Source organism: Aquarana catesbeiana, linkage group LG03 (assembly GCF_042186555.1).
Source record: "Aquarana catesbeiana isolate 2022-GZ linkage group LG03, ASM4218655v1, whole genome shotgun sequence".
Taxonomy (NCBI): domain Eukaryota; kingdom Metazoa; phylum Chordata; class Amphibia; order Anura; family Ranidae; genus Aquarana; species Aquarana catesbeiana.
Genome location: NC_133326.1, coordinates 479286624 through 479307744, shown reverse-complemented (window position 1 = coordinate 479307744; position 21121 = coordinate 479286624).

Below are 21121 nucleotides of genomic sequence, written 5' to 3'. Positions count from 1 at the left end.
CTGGTGGGGCGAGGAGAAGTGAGTAAAGTCCCTGGAGGTGGGATTCAGTTCCCTCCAAATATCTGCTAACCCCTGGGAGTGAATCATTTTAGCTATTCTGGTGCTTAGTTTGGTGGGGCGTGTAAGTTTTCCTTTGAGAGGGTTGGTTTTGTCTAGACCCTGGTCAAACGCTACATTTGAGTCCCCACCCCAAATGACTTTCCCCTCCAGGAGTGGGCCAAGAGTTGCAAAGAGGTTCTGGAAGAAGGATGCTTGACCCTTATTAGGGGCGTAGTAAGAGATTATGGAGTATAGTACTCCCTCCAGAGTGCCCTTTACAAGGATGAACCTACCCTCTGGGTCTTTAAGGTCAGAGATATGGTTAAATTTGCTATTTTTAGAGAAAAGTACTGCTACCCCTTTGGTTTTGTTTGGTGCGTTGGCCATGAAGAAAGATGGGTAGAAGGCGTGTAAGAACTTGGGACTGTATCGAATTGGAAAGTGCGTCTCCTGAGGGAGCACTACATCCAGTTTGAGGGATTTATAATGATCTAAGGCAACCCTTCTTTTCCTGGGAGAGTTGAGCCCCTGCACGTTGTGAGAGGCGACCCTAAGGTCCAGGCCCTTAGACACTTGGTCAGTCATGGGAACAGAGAGGGGAGTGATCACCGGCCCAGCAGCCGCCTACCTTGTGATGGGGAGAGTTCCTTGAGTACGAGAAGGTGGACGGGTCCGTGCTATAGTAGCGTGCGGGACGGACCGGGGGATCTCCAGACGGCCAGCTAGGAGAAAAAGAAAAGGTGAGAGGAAGAGGAGGGAAGAAAGAGGAGAGACAAGTAAATAAAAAAAACAACAACAATAATGACAAAAACTGTAGCGACAAGGGTCTTCTAGAAGGACCCGTGGAGGATAGCGGTATGTCAGGCCGCTTAAACTCCAATTTAAGTCTTCCCTCGTCCATATTGGCCGAGAGAAGTCTCACTCTTCGGGGGGCACAGTGGATGCCCTCGAGGTGAGAGGAGGCGCATGGGTACCACCCCGGACCCATGCTTCTAAGGAACCGTAACTATATACTATTTGCATAACGTGGAGTAAGATCTTCATCTCAATAAGTGCAATTTGTTACTGCTATTTCAGTACAGTAAAAACTTTCGTGGAGACTGTAAAAGGGATTCAAGCAGAGCTAAGAACCCAAATAAACCTGATAATAAAAAGTAACAACGTGGAGAAGATAATTAAATGTCATGGGAGGAGCATGACCATCTACCTTAGGTGACCTGCAACCTGGTACCTGGATCTGAAAAGGAAATTAGTTATTGAGGGCTATGAGGAACTGAGGTCTCAGTGTTATAAGTCTCAGATTGGGATGGGAAGAGAACTCTCTTCCGCCTCGAAGAGGCCAAGGGATCACAAGGACTGTTCTCCGTAGGATGGACACTTCAGGGGATTTCATCCGTAGACGTAGTCCCATCTGTAAAAGAAAATTAAGTTCAATGACCTGTGTCCGAGGCCTCGTTGGGGTCTTGGGATTGAAAAGAGGAGCGTTAGCTCATTCAAAGAAGGGGGAACGTCCCCCACAGGAAAGACCGTGGAAGGCCTGGGTGCGTAAGAAGGGGGTCTTCTTGCTCCGTTAAGGGGGCTTGACATCTTTGCTCCTCTTAGAGGGGCCCTTGATCCAGAGAGGTGAAGCTGGGCTGCCTGGGGGGGGGCGTTTGGATGAGCCCGTGGCAGATGAGGAGAGCTCCATGGGGGCTTCCTGGGAGATCAGCTTGAGGGAGAGGAAACGTTTTTCACCTTCCGGGAGATTGGAGAAAGTGTGGGTCTTGCCTTGTATGGAAAACTTTACCGCGAAGGGGAATGTCCAGCGGTATTTGATGTCTCGTTCCATCAACACTGACAGGAGGGGTTTGAGGGTGCGTCTTCTTTGGATGGTGGATTGAGCGAGGTCCGCAAAGACCTGAATTTGGTGACCCTGGTGTTGGAGCTTGGGCTTCAGGCGAGATTGTCTCATTACCTCCTCTTTTACCGCGTAGAAGTGCAGTTTAACTATTATGTCCCTTGGGGGGCCCAGGGCTCTGTGCGCCCTATCCAGCTCCAGCCTATGCGGCGGGATGTTGGGGATGAGGTCCGAGATAAAGTCCTGCACCGTGAGGGGGATATCCGTGAAGGATTCAGGAAGGCCTCTAATTCGGAAGTTGTACCTCCTAGACCTGTTCTCAAGTTCGTCAATTCTTGATAGGGCCGTTTCTAGCTGTTCTTGGACTGACTGGAGGTGTGCGGCGTTCTGGTTGGTTCTGGCGACTGTATGGTCAATTTTGTCTTCCATCGCCTCCATCCTAGAGCCCAGGTTAGAGAGGTCTGATTTAATAGCATTTGTGATCTGGGAGGCAGTGTTGGCTAGGCCCTTTTCTAAAAGGGTAGAGAATTTGGAGAAGAGCTCCTCTTGCATGACAGATATGTCCTGAAATGTGTATCCAGGTGGGGAGCCTGCATAGGAGGAGAGGTGAGGGGGTATGCCTAAGGGAGAAGCGCCATCTTCCCCCTGCTCACTGCTGTGAGAGTCTCTGAGAGCAGCCTGTGGAGCTTGGTGCTGGTGCATGCCCTGGTGCGCGGTCTGGAGCGTGTTGTGGCCTCCCTGTGTTGCCTGGGCATAGGTCAGGGTCGGAGGGGTGAGGATGGGACGCTGCTCTGACCCCTTGTAAAGTGAGGCTGTGTGAGGCCTAGCAGTGTCCCCGTCGGCGGCCATCTTGGTGGACCCGTCCGCCGCCACCGCTGCAAATTGCGGGCCCAGATCTCAGCGGGCTTGTGTGCCGGCCATCTCACCGTGTTCCCCCGCTGTTCCGCGAGTGGGGGGAGTGCTTGAGAGTGTGCTCCTCCTGCTGGGGCCGGGGTTATGCCGCTCGTCGGTCCGGGGTGGTGCGGAGCTCCGGACTTAGGCGGCCATTACGGAGCTCTCGCGCATGCGCTCTCCTCCATGTGCTTTTCTTAAAAGTGTACATTTTAAAATGGCAACTTTCATGTTCATGGGCACATTATTCATTCGTATCAAACATTTTTCTTTCGGACTATAAAACATCATTGTTTTGGCCATATGCATTTGGCCACATTTTTAACGCCCTACTTGTATGAAACTAATTTGGTTGTGTAGATGTGTTTGTTACTAGAATGAAATGCAAACTAGATTCTGTGTAAGGAGAGGACACTGAGCAGGTCGTTTTCACATCTGGACACTGGAGCACTAGTGTGGGACCCCAGAACACCATTTTTTTTAGGGGGCCCACACAGGTGCTCCAGTGTCTACTATAGGGGTGACTCCATCTGTGAAGCTTGTACCAAACAGGTAAAAAGTATTGCAGCTTGACAAAGGACACTGAAAATGCTACATTTTGGAACTCGGCCAAAATAGACAATTGTTCCCCACTTCCAAGCAATGTTTCCTATTTATAGTTCTGCCATCAAATATCTGTGTGCTAAGTATACCATTTTTATTTTACATAGGGGAGAAAAGACTCGGAGGACACCCCTCATCCGAGGAGAACAGAGACCCCCCACCTCGGGAAGAAGGGGAAATACCCCCAACCCAAGCAGAGCAGGAGGAGGAAGAAGATGTGGTGGAACTAGTCACCACAACAGGTGAGTGTCTGCGACCACAGGCTCAGGTAAGAGATGGATGCCGGCATATTTTTGATACCTGTTTTTGTTTGGTTTCTCTCTTTTTAGGTGATCGTGAGGTTGTGGATCCAGATCCTTTCACATCAGAAAGTGCCCAGATCCTGATCGGGGAGATCATGGAGTGTAATTTAGAATTGGAAAACCTCAATAAAAACATCAATGATGTTATTTAAAAAACTAAAAACATCATTGATGTTTTGGGGCAAGTTTAAAACCCCTCCAAATCCCTTTGTTTTTTTGTGTGCTACAATCTTAAAAATGTTTGAGCGGGAGGGCAGGAGGCAGAGCCTAGCGGAGCAGACATGCATTGTTAGAGCTCCACACCGCTGAGGAGAGAAGAGAAGGACAAAGCGGAGCCTGCAGGCTCAAAAGGTATCCATTTGAACCTTTTTGCCCCTGGGAACAAACTGTGAAAGTTTGGGCAGGAAATATGGTACTGGGAGGAAACCGTGGCAGAAATAAAAATCACCTCACAAAGAGCTCACAGGCACTCACTGCAGCTGAAGCAGCTCCAGTCACCTCACAAGATACAGCATCAGGGCGCTCTCACAGACAGAAAATGTCACAGCAAGACTCTCCATTTGAGTCAGATACAGAACAAATCCTCTCACAAACTTCTCCACAAGCCTCCTCAGCATCCCCAGTAATATTATTACAATTTGAAAAGATGCTTCATAAGGCTTTAAAACAAACCTCAGACCAAATAACAAAAAGCCTAACCAAAGAAATAAGAGAGCTGGGAAACCGCACCGCAGCCTTAGAAATAAAAATGGATGAAATTGAAATTACAACCCAAGAAAATATAACAGAATTGGAACAATTAAAAAAAGAGAATTTAATACTTCAAACTAAGTTTGAAGATTACGAAAATAGAGCCAGACGTTCAAACTTGCGCATAAGGGGAATACCTGAAACTGTGACAGACCTGCAATCTACTATTACTGCTCTATTACAAGAACTAAAGCCAGATATCCCTATTGAACGTTTAGAACTGGACAGAGTACACAGAGCCCTCACAGCCAAAAAGAAAGATGGACCCCCACGTGATATAATCACAAAATTTCATTATTACAGAACGAAAGAACAAATACTAATTGCTGCAAGAGAAAAAAGGAACTTAATTTTCAAGGACACAATTATCAAATTTTTGCTGACCTATCCCAACTTACTATTACTAAAAGACGATCCATGAAACCCCAACTAATGGAACTGCAACGCCACAACATTATGTATCAATGGGGCTTCCCCTTTTCAGTCAGATTTAACTACCAAGGTACAATTTACAGAAGCAGATCAGCAGATGAACTACAACAAACCCTTTTAAAATTAAATCTGACAGAACCCACAAGCAGCAACACTCCCACACGCAGAAGAATGGCATCATCTTCACCTTCAGGCAGCACCCAGAAAATTTCAGAACAAAATGGGAATCATCATTCTCACAAAAGAGGCCGTTATGCCACATCATCCATGGACCAAGAAGATTCAATGGACTGACATCCTAATTCCTGATATCTCTTCATTTATTATACTAAGAGATGGTTCTCTATAAAAAAACCTATATTTATAACTGAATGTAACTGCATTCTGATAGTCACACACTGTGTGGGATCATGTTACATTCCAGTTATATTTCTTATTACTTCTGATTCATATAGCCTTAGAATATATAAGTGAAATAAGGAATTCTTGTTCAGTTATATCTTATCAGGTAATAACAATAGATTTATTACTTTTTAGGACAAATATGTTCAATAATCCAGAAGTAATGGAAGCTTTTTCTTTCTTTTCTTAAAACAAATATATTATTACCTAACTAGTTCCTAGAATTATGTTTTTGTTTATTCTAATCTGAAGCAATACAACCTCAATTTTATGAGTTAACATATCTAAACAGTTACATATGAATAAAATATGTAATTGTTTACTCTAAAAGGGTTAAAATCCCAAAATAATTCAAACTATCTTCATCAATACCAAAGTTATTAACAGTACCTTTCTAACTGAATTATTTAGCCTAGGGCAAGACTAACCATATACAACCACCCTGGAATAAATAATTTCAACAAAAACTATATTCTGCACTCCAATTAATGAAACATCATTTTGATGTCTTTTGACATAGCACTTCTCTCCTGTAAGCGGAAGATCCGTGTACCCCCATTAGCCCTCCTCATTCTCCCAACCATATTATGTGGGAGTGTGACGAAGGCACTTATTCCCCTGAGAGAGATATTTATTCTCTTTCACGGGTAAATTGTGATTACTTGCAAAAAATAATTTATACAATGTATCTTCTAATCTCATATGTTTTTTGTTTACTCTTTACTCCAGAATTCACTGGTTTCTTTTCTATCTATTCATCTCTTCAGTCCACACAGGTTGATCTGCGCAGTCAGCTCTGCATAACAAAAAGTAAGTCAAAACTATTTGATCTATTGCCATGGCACCACTGAATATACTTTCCCTGAATGTTCAGGGAATAAATGTCCCTCAAAAAAGGACCAAAGCCTTCCGTACTTTCCATAACAAGAAGGCTCACATAGTATGCCTCCAAGAAACACACTTCACCAAAGATTCTACTCCAAAATATATTTCTCCTTTTTATCAACAAATATATACGGCTTCTGCCTGTACCAAGCAAAGGGGAACTCTAATTGCATTTCACCGATCCACACCATTCACCTTATCATAAGAAATTAAAGACCCAGAAGGTAGATACCTGATACTCATGGGTTATATAATGGATACAGCAATCACGGTGATTTCCTACTACGCTCCTAACAAACAACCTACACCATTCCTCTCACATATATTACAAGTGATTAATACACACAAAATAGGAACAGTGATAATGTGTGGGGATTCGAACCAGGTCCTCCTCCCATTTCTAGATAAATCACCTTTTACACCATCCAAAATAACCTCTAGATTACCTTTTTCTCAACTTCTTTCCAAATACAATCTGGTAGATTCGTGGAGAGAAAGTAACCCAATGAAAAAGAAATTCACTTATTTCTCGCACCCTCATCAAACCTTCACCAGAATAGATCATATTTTTCTAACAATAGGAATGATACCAGAAATTATTGCATCAGATATAATTCCGATTCCGTGGTCTGACCATAATGCAGTATACACTACTATAGCCTCAGCCATACCAAAAGCGCATGACCCAACGTGGTACTTCCCGGACATGCTCAAACACCCACTACATCAGATGGCCATTGAACAAGCTTTAAAGGAATACATATCAATTAATAATACAACAGACATCTCCCCAATAACACTGTGGGAAGCTCATAAGCCTGTCTTGCGTGGTACAATACAAAGACAAATGGCACTATTTAAACGGGAACGCAAAAATCTAGCAAAAAAACTAGAACTCAATTTTAATGCAGCCTACATATCATTTCAAGATAATCCATCTCAGAGTACAAAATCTCATCTGGAAAAATCTAGATTGGAATACGATCTATTTCTCACTGAGTCAGTTGATAAATCCCTCAAACGCTCCAAACACAATTTCTACATGAATACAAACAAACCAGGTACATATTTGGCTCGGGCATTAAATTCAACTAACAAAACTTTCAAACCAATACGTTTGAAATTATCAAAAAATGTTTACACTTGTAATCCAGTTAAAATAGTCCATAAATTTCACTCACATCTCGCAACTTTATACAAGACAAACAATGAATTTAATCCTACAGAGGCTGAATCCTTCTTCTCAAAAATAACCTTACCTGAGTTATCTCAGAATCAAAAAAGCAGTTTGGATGAGCCTATAACTATAGATGAAGTTGCTAACGCCATAAAAGACCTAAAACTTAACAAAAGACCAGGCCCAGAAGGCTACTCGGCTTTATACTATAAAACATTCTCAGAAATACTCTCTCCCATTCTCACTGAAACTTTTAACAAACTTCTAGATGGACATTCTTTTCGGCAAGAAACACTAATGGCAATTGTTTGTATGATCCCAAAACCCCTTTATGATGATACTTCCTGTGTGAATTATCGGCCTATCTCTCTGTTAAACCTTGATATTAAATTATTAGCAAAAATAATAGCAAAACGCCTCAATAGCATTATAGGAAAATTAATACATAGAGATCAAGTAGGCTTCATGCCAAATAGACAGGCAGGCGATAATATACGCAGGGCAGTGTTATTGGCACATATTGCTAAAAAACGGAAAATCCCTTTATGTTTTCTATCTCTCGATATTAAGAGGGCATTTGACACAGTATCCTGGCAATATATGCAATATTCATTACAAAAATGGGGTTTTGGACCCCACTTTTTAACATGGATCAAAGCATTATATAATAAACCCAAAGCCTATATAAAATATGCTGGATACAAATCTGAAGCCTTTAATATCGAAAGAGGTACCCGACAGGGTTGCCCATTATCTCCCTTATTATTTGCCCTTATACTCGAACCCATGGCCCAATACATCAGAACAAACCAAACTATAACTGGCATTGAAGTAGGAGGTATTACACACAAATTATGTATATTTGCAGACGATATATTACTTTTTCTATCATCACCACAGGTCTCTGGTCCTAACTTAATACCAGCTCTTGATGGATTTGCAGCCCTATCCGGCCTTATGATTAATCCTAAGAAATGCCTAGTGCTTAATATTTCACTCACAAACATGGAATTGATCCCGGCTAGGGCTGCACTCCCATTCACATGGGCAGAAAAATCAATCCCATATCTTGGAATTCATTTAACAGAATCTCATTCTGACTTATTCTCAACCAATTATCTTCCTGTATTAAGACAGATCACAAATCTAATAAAACAATGGTCGCAACTTCCTTTATCCTGGATAGGGAAGATTAATGCAATCAAAATGACTATTCTACCCAAATTGCTTTATCTATTCAGAATCCTCCCTATTCCAATTCCTTCCTATTTTTTGAGAATAGTACAAAAAAGAGCAACTTTGTTTATATGGGGCTCTTCTAAACCACGTATATCTATACACACACTACATCTTCCCAAAAGTAAAGGAGGCCTGGGATACCCTAATTTTACTAACTACTACAGAGCAGCACATTTGGCCAGTCTGTCCAAATACCATGCAAAACAGGAAATCCCATTATGGGTATTTATAGAGGCTTCAGAAAATGACCCTCTATTAATATCAAATTTATTATGGCTTGATCCTAAAGACCGCTTTAAAATTCATAATCCCATAACTAAACACTTCTTATCTCTCTGGGATAAACTAAAAACCAAATATCAGTTACAATCTCCACACAATCCTCTCCTTTCTTTTATCAGAAATCCGGCCTTTTATCCGGCATGGATCTACCCAAATTCTTTTAAAGCTTGGACAACATCAGGCATTCAGACACTAAATGACTTCATAGCATCTAAATCATTCCTTTCATTCCCATCGCTTAGAGAAAAATATGATCTACCAAACTCTGAGATATTTAGATATCTCCAAATCAAAAATTTCTATACACCATTCCTAAAGGGGGATACACCATTATCCCAATTATCCATTTTTGAATCAATCTGTACAAAAGATCCATTTGCTAAAGGTACAATTTCATCACTTTATAATCAATTATATGGAGTAGCAAATCTTAATAGACCCTCTTACATTCAGAGGTGGGAGGAGGACCTGGAACGAACTTTAGAAGACACGGACTGGTCTAACATATGGCTCACATCTAAGTCATCTTCACCAAAAATCTTAGCACTGGAGACAAATTATAAAGTCCTAACTCGCTGGTACCTTGTACCCGCTAGAGTGGCAAAATATTCACCTAATACCTCAGCTCTTTGTTTTCGAGGATGCCCAGAAATAGGCACATATTTACACATATGGTGGACGTGCCCAGTAATCCAAACCTTCTGGAAGGAAGTCTTCGTGATTGCATCTAAAATATTTAAAAAAATAATACAACCAGATCCATATTTAACTTTACTTAATCTAAAACCGGAATGGTTAACACTCTCTCAATTCAAACTTATGATCCAACTAATAACGGCTGCAAAACAAACAGTGGCCAAGGCATGGAAATCTCCTACATTGGTACTAGCAGAAACAATTCACAGAATGAATAATACAATGTCCCATGCTAAGATGGTAGCCATCGATCAAAATCAAATTCCAAAATTTGAAAAACTTTGGCATCCTTGGATAAAACAGCAGTTCCTGTCAAACTTCAATGACTCTGTCCTGTTGCCATGGTAACAGATTAAATGACTTACAGAGACACCCATTCTAAGGCTTCAAAGAGAACTAAAAAGAATAATAAACTGACGAGCGGGACAACCTTGTGGACCATACCTCTACCTTTCAACCCTTTTTCTTCTTTCTCTTTCCTTTTCTCCACCTTACGATTAAAGCTCATTATCAGAATTTATTTGACCTATATACACTCTACTTGTAAACAATATGTATAGTAGGTATAAATCATTTAAATACCTACAAAAGTAACTAAGGAAATGATATATATCTTTAATTTAGGTTTACGTTAACCCAATGTTTAATATTTGAAATTTCATGATATTTACCTATATAAACCCTACTGTAAAACAATGAGCTTACTTTATAGATCCTTGTAAACTTACTTTATGTATCTTTATAACATTGTATACTCAATAAACTTCTTTTGACAAGGAAAAAATGTTTGAGCGATTTTTAGAAAAGCCAAATTTGGAGGATGCACACAGTGTGTCAACATGTGCTATCTGCCATCACGGAAGATCAATGGACGCGTTTTGGGGGTGCAACCCCTTCCTCAATAATAAAGTAGCTGAGAGGAAGGGGTTTCTCCCCCAAAACACGTCCCTTGATGATGGCAGCTAGCACATGTTGACATTGGCAAAATTGTGTGCATCTTGCAAATTTGGCTTTTCCTGGGGTGACTTCACCCCATCTGAACGCAATATCAAACACAGTTCCTAAATACTCATGTCTGATATTGCCTTCAAGTTCTACCAAATGTGAACTTTCTAAGTTCAAGATTTGTGTCTTTCTTGTTGGTTTTACACATGCCTGTTTTATCTTAAATGGACATTTCTATTTTTGATAATGCCACCCCAAAAAATGTTATACAACAAACATGTTGGTTTGTTTTAAAAACCTTTTCTAAATGCACATGTGATTGTGCAGGTATTAAAAAGATTGTGAATCAAGAATGTGTGGATTATTGTCTCAACGCTACAACACTTTTGTGGTGATGTAATTGCTGCTTTCTGTGAAAATTGGGGTTATTTCCTAAGGGCAAATCCTCTTTGCACTACAAGTGCAGTTTCAGTGCAGTTTCAAGTGCACTTGTAGTGCAAAGTGTCTTTGCCTTTAGTAAATAACACCCAACAGTGCTTTGGATAAGGTTACACAAGCACGCCATTTTCAGGACTACCCACATTTCTGTCAGGGTCAGTAAAGCAGTAAATGTCACCTAAGATTTTTTTTTGTTTTTATTTGATAAAGGCTTCACAAATTGTCTGGCATATTGATGACCCCCCTACCCGCAAAGAACTCAAGGTATCTTAACCGGACATCTCGGGCACTCAGGGAGGGCAAGCCAGGATGGCCACTTTCAAGCACCGTCAGGGTTGTTTCATTTAGAATTCCGGCCTCAGGCCCAACTGAGCCAGCATAGTTGGCAAAATGTTGGCGTAAAAAGTTATATAGAACACAGCACGCCAGGATTATATGATTAAGTTTATACTCCGCCATATGGATGGGTGTCAGAAATAGGCGGAACCGGCTGGCCATGATTCCAAATGTGTTCTCCATCACTCTTCTGGCTCTGGCCAGCCGGTAATTAAAAACCCTCTGTTCCGGGGTGAGGGTCCTCATCGGGAATGGCCTCATAAGATGGTCCCCCAGCGCAAAGGCTTTATCCGCAACGAAGACGAATGGGAGTCCTTCCACATTGTCTTCTGGAGATGGCAAGTCCAAACTGCCATTCTGGAGACGCCTGTAAAACTCAGTCTGGGCGATGACTCCACCATCGGACATCCGGCCATTCTTCCCCACGTCCACATACAGGCACTCGTAATTAGCTGACACCACCGCCAATATCACAATACTATTGAACCCCTTGTAATTATAATAGTACGACCCCCGAGTTGGGGGGGTGGGACGATGTGGACGTGTTTCCCATCAATTGCCCCTTCGCAGTTAGGAAAGTCACACCGCTGGGCAAAGTGGGAGGCCACAGTCTGCCATTCCTGTGGTGTTGAAGGAAAATGTTGAGGAAAACAAAACAAACTTAGTATTTTTGTACATAAACATGGAAAGCAGATTAGACACAAACATTCTTGGCCAACATCCAGATAACATTTATTAAGGGGAATTTTACAACACTAAAGTATAAGGTACACCTATCATATTCCCCCTCCCAATACCTCTCATGGGCCATTTCTAACATTATAGGGGGGGGGGGAATCTTGGACAGGTAACCCTCTTCACTTAATTGAGAGATGAATGCCTAAATACAGGGTATTACTTGGAACAGCCCCTCCTTAGTTACACTATTGGCAGCCCGCTGGACAGGTAAGAAGTGTCAGAATACAAAGATATAAATACACAATGCACACATTTGAGCACATTTGGACATTCTGCTATTACCTATCAAGATAATAATAGGATACAAAAACTTTAAACAGTACCATTTGAAAGTATACAGGCAGGCCCTTGCACTACATGCTTTGAGGAATTCATCCATACATCTGACCACAAAAGAGGTGGGTATACTGTGTATGGATTTGGCAAAGTCAGCAGATAGATGATTGAGGATAGATAGAGAATTGGGATCAGCTGACTTAGCAGTTGGGGGGTTAATAAAAATGATTTGGGGACACCACAAAAAAAAGCCTCTGGCACTCTGCCTGAATTTAAAGCACAAATCACATTTCTAAACATTTTAGGGGTTGTTTGGGGTAAAGCACAACTATGGAGCTGATAAAATACATTATTAAGTGACTACGTGAGGTGAATATAGGGTCAGGAGAGCATTCTGGGGAGGTAAGTGAAGGCAAATATGTATGAAGGACTAAAAAAAAAGACATAAAAATCCAGCATGCATGAGGACAAAGGGGACATTAACAGCATATTACAATCATGGTAATTAGGGAATGAGGAAAGAAATACAATATATTAGCAAACATTCAATACAATAAAATGTAATATTAAAGGATAAAAATCTTACCTTCATATACTCCTTCTGCAGGACCTGGATGATGGCAGAACAGGTCTCCGGGATAATGATCCCCAGAGCCTGGGGGGAGATGCCTGTCGAGAACTTGAGGTCCTGCAGGCTTCTCCCTGTTGCCAAGTACCGCAGGGTAGCGACGAGCCTCTGCTCCGCAGTGATGGCTTGCCTCATGCAGGTATCCTGCCTGCTGATATAGGGGGTCAGCGAAGCCAACAAACGGTGAAATACGTGGTCCGTCATCCGGAGAAAGTTCCTGAAATCATCAGGATTATTCTCATGGATCTCACGGAGCAAAGGCATATGGCAGAACTGGTCACGCTGAAGCAACCAATTCTTGGTCCATGAACTCCTCCCCACCCTGTTCATGGACTGGACTTGTGTCAAGGTCAGGACCCCAACACCAAGCCCCCGCACAGCACGAACTCTATGAGGAGTATGGCTAGAAAACGATCGGCTGCTCAGAACGAAGTAACAGAACGCACTGAAGAACAGCAAGGCCTGTGAAGAGCGACCTGAAAAACAGTAACAAACGAACAAGAACACAATGACTAAGTCACGCGGAGCTTGCTTGCACGCACTGAAGAGCAGATACAAACCCACAAGCACAAACTGAACCGCAGAAAACGATCTGAAAGCCACGAGTCTGAAAAAGCACGAATCGTCTCTCACCAAACTTTTACTAACATGAGATTAGCAAAAGGAGCCCAAAGGGTGCCGCGCTTGGTTCTGAACTGGCCTTTTCTAGTCTCGTCGGACGTGGTTGACGTCACCGCGTTGTTGGCGATCGGAAATTCCGACAACTTTGTGCGACCGTGTGTATGCAAAACAAGTTTGAGCCAACATCCGTCGGAAAAAATCCTAGGATTTTGTTGTCGGAATGTCCGATCAATGTCTGACCGTGTGTACGGGGCATTAGCCCTGAGGCAAAAACATTTTATAGGACCCTTAGCTGTCTTGGACATTTTTATGCTGTGAATTAGTTAAAGGTTTAGAACTGTGTAGAAGTGTACATATAGAAGACATACAGCCCACATAGTGAAGATTCTATGGATAGTGAAGTTGTAAATAAGCATACCATATGGTCTTAACGATGGGGGAAGGAGGGTAAAAAAAAGATAAATGCACCTAAAGTACACTGATCATTCATTAGTAAATAATTAGAAGATTTGTAGAGAATTGTTATTTACTTTGCAAACGTAGCAGAGCTTTTTCCTTTTGCCTTTAACCTCAAAGCAACTGCTAAAAATGTTCTTTCGGGCTTACCGTTACCATCCTCACAGTGTCCATCCTAGGAGTACTTATCACTCGCTCAATTGAAACACTGTCTCCAACACTTAGTCCTTTTTTCTAAGTTTTATTAAGTAACAACATACACAATAGTAAGGTAGAGGGTGAAAAAGGATTCAGGTACCTTGGATCTTGCGGTTTGAGGTAATTTCTATATCCAGTGAATAACACTTCCACAGCTGGATTCAGCAACCACTGGATAGGCCTCTCTCACCGACCTAGCAGCCGATGCGATGCTCGAACATGATCTCTGCCACAGACCTTACAATCTTGAGTGAACTAATTGTGGTGATCTATACGGTCTCTGCCACAGACCTTACAGTCTTGAATGAACTGACTGCTGTGTTTGATCCAAGATGCGTCTCCGACTGAGTTCCCAGGCTCCTCCCAAGATACCAGCCTTATGCTCGGTCCTCTCCCAAAGAGTCATCCCCTGGTCACTGCACTAGGGCCCTTGGTTCGTATTTCAATCAGGACACTACCTGCATGGAGTTTGCATGTTCTCCCTGTTTTTGTGTAGGTTTCCTCTCACACCCCAAAGGCATGGTGGTAGGTTAATTGGCTTCTGTATAAATTGTCCCTAGCATGTGTATGTCTGCATGTGGCTCCTTGAGGGCAGGGACTGATGTGAATGTACAATACAGTATATATGTAAAGCCCTGTATAAATTGTTGGTGTATATAAATACCTGTAATAAATAGAACAACACAGTGTTCCTAATATAATTGCCTTATGCTTACTGAGCAAGTATTTTCTTTTTGCTTTACAAAGTCTCACATCAGAAGATTCAAGGAAGAACAATCCTTTTTAAAATTTGTACCTAAAGTTCAAAAATGAATTTCTAGCTTTAGAAGCGCTTTTAACTAGTTGAATTTGACTTAGATGGATTATACAAAGACCTGCTTTTTGCACATCATGCAGCAAAATTACCTCTAACTAGCAGAAAATGGATATCTGTGTAATCGTTACTGAAAAATACAACAACTCCATATTCAATGGCACTTTAATATTTAATGAAGTAGCATTTTTAAATATGGATAAGTACACTACTTACTTATCTTGATCATTGTTCTCTATAGCTTCAAAAAGCAGCTAAATGCTGGGAGTTTACTTGTTAAATGAAAGCATATATATTTGCAGGAAACCTGCCCACTCAACAAATACAACATGGTATACAGTGATTGACAAATCTAACCAAGCTGGGAGTAATTGCCATTGACAAATATATTAACCCAATCACTAAATCTCATATCAGTGATGAATTATTGTGGAAGTTTGCCAAGACAAATACTTTGTGACCATTGCAGAAAATAAAACGGTATTTCTGTATACCTGACAAGACCAGCTAGGTATAATCACAGAAATTACCACACTCACAAGACCCTCTCAGTACTGAGGAGATAGCTTCTTGGTGAACACAAAAAGAGATGATGCAGAGTTCATGTCCAAAGTTATCTGACATAATTTTGGACGGGTATACAATTTATATATGGCTAATCATTAACCAATCAAAATATGGGAGGGGGGAGTGGTTAATAAAGAAATGTACTTTTCATATCATTACATATCATTATATATCAAATGACCAACCCCTTAAACATGGCTGACAGTAACTATAGTAACCATGCCATCTGATTTCATTACTCATAGTCATGACTTTGGTGTTCCCCTTTACACAAGGAAAATGTCCCAGACAACTCTACACCGCAGAAGCTTTATGTAGAAAGGTACAGAGCAAAGATACTTCTGTAAGCTATATTTTCTTATATGTGTGCCTTATAGAAAACCTGTTACAAAGCTGAAAAACAGAACTAGTTGAGTTAACTCGAGTCTGAATATACAAGTTAAGATATATGAATTTTTATGACTTTATGGTTGCACAAAATGGAATCATTTCTGTTCAGTCATATTACTACAATCCCCTCTTTCAGACACGAAGGTCACGAAGGTGATGAAGGTGACTGACTTCTCTGCATTGTGACACACACATAACAAACTTAAAGCAGGCACACAGAAACAATGCCAGAATGCACTATAATACACACAGCAATATCCTTGATCCAGGAAAATACTCCATTGAAACCAAACCATCCCACGTTACCCAGGGGGTTCCCAAGTAATTATTTAGCCTTTTCATCATGTCAATACCCCCTCCGGTTCCAGAGGGGAACCATGCCCAAGTCATGTCCTTTTACAAAAACAATGACCTGGCATAATGGTCTTTGAGGGGGAATTTAGGATGAACACCAGCCTTGAGCAAGTGACGTCCCTTACTGTCCCCAGAGAATTCCCATTATTGGAACCAATAAGGCCAAGTAACCCCATCCCTTGGGATCACTCGGAATCCAGGGCTAGTGGCTGTCTGCTGAGGACCCGCTGGGTACCTTCAGAGAATCCTCCAAGAGCAAGCTGTGAGAGTAGCCTTGCCATCTCAGTATAGGAGTCAGAGGTATGCATGAAGGTATATATATAGTGTGATTTAGGGCACGATCTGAGGTGTCAAACACTGTGGAGTTCCCTCAGACCTTGAATACACATCCCCTCTATGTCTAATGAGTGTGTTATTAGTGGTTTTATCGGGTGGGCCACATACAACCTTAAGGGCCCCCCAGAACACAAAGGCTGGCGGATGACATGTGAACCAATACATATATAGTACAGTGCTTATGCCATGCATCCCTAGAAACATTATCCAACAGCTGCAGATTCAAGCCATCTTACACACTGAAGTGGTCGAGCACATCCTGGGCATACTACAACAACAATCCCAATATGCCCCCTGACCTCCACCCGGACCACCTTCTCACAACCCCACCACCACACTAAACATGCAAAAATAGAAAACAATAAACACATAATCTCAGCTGCATAGCAATTGTCCATGGTAAGCAAAGGGAGGAAGGGGCGTGACAGTCCATAAAAGCAAGTGGGAGGGCATGACAGCCTTTAGGTCAAACAAAAATGGTCCCAAAGAAATACACCAAAAAAAGAATCTCTTGGATGGCTTCTGAATGTCCATTAAATTCGCAAAAAAGGAAGGAAAAGGAAATGTCCACATTATAGCTCTCATTCTCCTCAACTTTTCCCAAAACTTTTGGTTCGATTCTGTGACCATCCATATGTACAGACATGAATTCTCTACCCCAAAACACTGCCTCTTTGTAAGGACAGAACTTGATATCCACAGACAAACTGGAACTAGACTTGGGTCTTTGGGCTGGCATCTGGATCTCTCTCAAGTGGTGCTCATTGGAATTTCGTAGACCTTGGGTATGTGTCATTTGGCTTGCCCTCAAGGTGTCATTCCCAGGAACACTTTCCAGCAGGAGTCTGCCTTTAGTCATCTAAGCACCTCCTATGGTATTTGAACAACAAAGATGAACAACTGAGATTTCCATGTAAAAGCTGCAGTCATCTCTTCATCCGGATAGGGTATAGGGCAGGGTATGAATGGGGTGTAGGGTATGACTGGGGTGGGCATGGGGCTGTGGGTGAATGCTGGCTGGCTGGGGCAGATACTCCTCATCTGACATGAGATGAGTAATCTACCTGATCAACTCAGGCCTTAACCATTGGAGTTATTAAAAATAATATTCCTCATTGACTCAAACATAAGTAAAGCATGCAAGAAAATGTAATGAAAATGTTTCTCAGCAAGGGTTTTCATTATATAGATTCAATATTTTTAACTAAACATTTTTTCAAATCCAGTATTACAGCAGAACTTCAACAAGACTTAAATCCCTTTAGTTTCTTCTATTCCCGGGACCCAAGTGCACCGGATTGACTTAGAACAGAAAATTTTAGCCAAACACATATTCTGACTCAGAAGTCTCCCAACTTTGCAAATATGTCTGATCATCAGCAACAAACAAAACATTGATGGATAAACAACATTACATCATTAACACTTCGCAATTGACACTCTGGGAATTCAAAAGGTAAATATCCAGAATAGTCATTCTGATTGCTATTTCAAACAAATCCTTCCCATCACATTTTATTACCTCACATATATGAAGCAATGCATTTCGATCCAGGTTACTTAATCTCAGTAACTCTTCAAATATTTTTTCCAAATTTCACCCTTTTGTTACCAAAATCCCTTTATCAATTTTAATTTAACCCCAATTTTTTTAGGGAAATATATATTATCAGGAACATACAGTACCTGACCGCGAGATTGTGTTTCCAGCGCGATACCATCGCGCTGGTTCTCGGCGACAGGGTACTGTGAATGTCGCGCTGGCTCGCTCATCGGGAAAGGAAAACTTTGTTTTCCTTCCGCGATGAGTGACAGGCAGCGCTGACAGCTGTCTGGTATGAATCCTGAGGCGGGAACACCGCGCCAAATTTTAAATGAAAAAACCGGCGTGGGTTCCCCCCTCGGAGGCATACCAGGCCCTTAGGTCTGGCATGGATTGTAAGGGGAACCCCCTATGCCGAAAAATCGGCGTGGGGGTCCCCCCCAAATCCATACCAGACCCTTATCCGAGCACGCAGCCCGGCCGGCCAGGAAAGGGGGTGGGGACGAGCGAGCGGGCCCCCCCCCTCCTGAGCCGTACCAGGCCGCATGCCCTCAACATGGGGGGGTGGGTGCCTTGGGGGAGGGGGGCGCCCTGCGGCCCCCCCACCCCAAAGCACCTTGTCCCCATGTTGATGAGGACAAGGGCCTCTTCCCGACAACCCTGGCCGTTGGTTGTCGGGGTCTGCGGGCGGGGGGCTTATCGGAATCCGGGAGCCCCCCTTAATAAGGGGGCCCCCAGATCCCGGCCCCCCACCCTGTGTGAATGAGTTTGGGGTACATGGTACCCCTACCCATTCACCTAGGGAAAAGTGTCAATGTAAAAAAAAACACACTACACAGGTTTTAAGAATAATTTATTAGTCAGCTCCGGGGGTCTTCTTCCGACTTCGGGGGGTCCCCTTCCGACTTCTCCCGGTGTTCGGCCTCTTCTCCCGGTGTTCGGCCTCTTCTCCCGGGCCCCACCGCTATCTTCTTCCAGCTCTATTGCCAGCGAGGGGCCCGGTCTGCGGCCAGGGTTGTCGGGAAGAGGCCCTTGTCCTCATCAACATGGGGACAAGGTGCTTTGGGGTGGGGGGGCCGCAGGGCGCCCCCCTCCCCCAAGGCACCCACCCCCCCATGTTGAGGGCATGCGGCCTGGTACGGCTCAGGAGGGGGGGGGCGCTCGCTCGTCCCCACCCCCTTTCCTGGCCGGCCGGGCTGCGTGCTCGGATAAGGGTCTGGTATGGATTTGGGGGGGACCCCCACGCCGATTTTTCGGCATAGGGGGTTCCCCTTACAATCTATGCCAGACCTAAGGGCCTGGTATGCCCCCGAGGGGGGAACCCACGCCGGTTTTTTCATTTAAAATTTGGCGCGGTGTTCCCGCCTCAGGATTCATACCAGACAGCTGTCAGCACTGCCTGTCACTCATCGCGGAAGGAAAACAAAGTTTTCCTTCCGCGATGAGTGAGCCATCTCGGCGCTGGCCCCTGCGACGGGGCTCGTAGGTGTCAAATCTCGCCGAGAAGTGCGGCGAGATTGACACAATATCGCGGTCACCTACTGTAGGCCTAAACACAATATGAGACAACTCATTCTGTACATTTTAAACACACAAAAATACTTTACTAATCAAAATGATACCCTGTGTGTTCATTAAACACAATACAACCACTTTCTCATTCCACATTCATTTGGCCATTCCATTCATTCTTCATTCTTCCATATTTTCCCTTTGAACACCTTTAAACACATTTTAAAACCTTAATATTTCCCCTAGTGCATAGGATTACACAACCTTAAATCACTTCCTCTTTTCTTTTTTTTTACCAACCACAATTCCTCTGGCATAGTGCCTGGAATACATAACTTCCTTTTATTTATTTTCATATCATGGATTCCTACTTCTCAGTTATAATATTCTTAAACTTGTATTAACCAAAAAAGACAAAATCAAACATTTTAAAATCCCCAATCAATGTTAAAACATCTTAAACACAATTAACCCCATTTGCACAAATAATCATTCCCTTGCTTTATAACAGGCAAAGCCCCTATACAATGCAAAGCTCCATTTTCTTTTGTCCTTTTTCTTTTTCGACCTCAACAAATGTGCCCGTCAGCCCAACTTCCATTTTAAGGTAGCACATCCCATGCACCTCCAGACCCTTGCTTTTTCAAGCTGGCTCCCTAATTTACTTGGATTCATTAAGGTAAACCAACACCTCGGCTTATTTTTGAGCCAGTATTTGTAACATTCACTCACTCCTGTTTTCTTTTCCTTTCTTCTCTCTTCTTTTTATTCTCCTTCTTCAAGAGATCTTTTCTTTAATTTATCTTATCCCCGATCTGGTCACCGCTCTCCTTTTCACCTTGGTCATATGTTTCATTTCATCTCCTCACCGTGGCTATGGGCTTCATCCTATTCTTATTCTTGTCCCATTGACTTGTATTGTCATGGATACATACCACTTATTTCACTTTATATATTATACCTAACTTTTGGCTTTTTCATCTATTATGCTTGTTCTCTATCTTTTTTATCCACTACCTGACCCTTGCTTTCTTCCTGGTGGGCAGAGAGCTGTGACCTGGCATTAGCATGCAGCAAAGCCCATCTCCACCATCAAGAGCTCTGGTGAAGATCAGCTAGTCCTTCTACCCTGCGCCTCTCGTCATCCACTAGGGGGCTGTTTGTGTATACTATTTATCCATCTATCCTTTCCACTGCTTACAGCCACTGACTTCTGAGCCTCATCCCAGATCATGACACAGTTAAAAAATGAATTACACATGCAAAATATGATGTCACTGACACTGTTCATAAAAGTCGTATTATTCCACAACACCACATGCAGCTAAAATGGTATCATCTTAGAATGTCATTTGAAGGACTGGTGCTTTTTCCACGTCTCTCTTAAAGTTGGCCTGAAAGGAACTTCTCCCCACCATTTAGCCCCAAAAAGCA